The sequence below is a fragment of the Piliocolobus tephrosceles genome, chromosome 19 (assembly GCF_002776525.5).
Source record: "Piliocolobus tephrosceles isolate RC106 chromosome 19, ASM277652v3, whole genome shotgun sequence".
Lineage (NCBI taxonomy): Eukaryota > Metazoa > Chordata > Mammalia > Primates > Cercopithecidae > Piliocolobus > Piliocolobus tephrosceles.
This window is the reverse complement of record NC_045452.1, coordinates 62,980,796-62,982,558: the sequence shown is the minus strand read 5'-3', so window position 1 is coordinate 62,982,558 and position 1,763 is coordinate 62,980,796.

Here is a 1,763-nt window from a genome sequence, read left to right as displayed (position 1 = left end):
GGTTCCTTCTTTTCTATGTCATCTTGAAAGCAAGAACCTGAGACAAATATCGTATTTTTTTTTTATAAATTACATAAAACACCTTTATTATTGTTTTACAAGGTCAATGTTTAATCACATTTATCCACATTTCCATCCCCCTTTATTTTCTTTTTCTTTGTTTTTCCTTTTGAAGTTTTATTTTAGATTCAGGGAGTGCCTATGCAGATTAGTCACATGGGTAGACTGTGTGTCGCTGGGGTTTGGTGGACAGATTACTTCCTCACCTAGGTAAAGAACATAGTCCTGATGGGTAGTTTTTATAAAATTCTCACCTTCATCCCTTTTCTTGTGCTCCCTTTCTCTTTGCCTCTCTTGAGCTTCTGTTTGGGCTTCGGGATTACATTCATCCTTGGTACTGGTGGGGCACTGGTTCCAGGAACACCACTCCTCTCTCCCCCACGTGGATACCCAAATCCCAGAATAATCAAATCCTGTAGCTGAGGAACCCTGGAATATCAATAAGAGGAACAACTGTGTTTGTTGCGAAAAATCTGCCTGTAAGTGGACCGCACAGTTCAAACTTCTGCTGTTCAAGAGTCAGCCGTATTTTTCTTATGCTTGAAGTCTGTCATTCAGAATTTCCTTTAATAGAGGCTTGATGGTTGTAAAGTCTCTTGGTTTTTGTTTCTTTGAAAGTGTCTCTTGCACCTTCATTCTTGACTTTTTCATTAGATATTTTATAAAATCCTCAATTGAAATTTTTTTTTGTTTTAGTACATTGAAAAAACCCTTCCAAATGTCTTCTGGATTCCAGTAAATAAGTCAGACATTAATCTTTGGAAAGCAATTTGTCTTTTATTTATGCCTCTCTTTCCTCTCACCATGTGTATATAATTTATAAATAGATATATCTATTTATATACATAAATAGAAACATATCATATAAATAGATATATCTTTAAGATTTCCTCTTTGTAGTTTACTGAATTTCACTATGATTTGTCAGCTTTTTATTTGCTTGGGTTTCATTAGGTATTTAAATTTGTGGATTGATATATTTTTTAATTCTGGAGAATTCTCAGTCACTGTCTACTTAAATATTGCTTATACATTGTTCTTTCTCTCTCTTTCTGAAAACTCCAATAAAATATATGCTAGATTTTATTATTGTATCCTTAATGTATCAGATCCTCTCCCCAATAGTTTTATAGTTTTGTCTTTCTGAGCTTTATTCTTGATGTTCTTGATGGTTTTTTTCTTAACTATTCGCATTTCACTAGGTTTCTTCAATTGGATCTAATTTGTTCTCAAATCCATCTAGTTTCTTATTTTGGTTACCATACTTCTCAGTTCTATACATTCTATTTGGTTCTTTTTCAAATATGCTATGCCATTTGAAAATACTCTGTTATATTTTTCCAGCTTGGCTTTTATTTTCTTTTAAATTCTGAGAATGATTATTTTACAATTATTATATGATAATTCCAATATGTAAAGTGTTTGTATACGTTTCTGTTGGGTTTTATAAATGGTGCCTTTCTCTTGAGTACCTAGTTATCTTTGACTGTGGGCTAGACATTTTGTATTAGAAAAAACATTTTAGAAAAGTATTGAGGCCCAGTATAATATTATGTTTCTACACAGAGGATTTTGGTTTGCTTTTGCTACGTGTTTAGAGGTGCTAGAAAACCTAGATGCCTGTAATCTCATTTCAAGGCTTAACATTTTCTAGGCCTTTATAATGCAAACCTGAGCTGTAAGTATGCACATTGGGTGGTTTA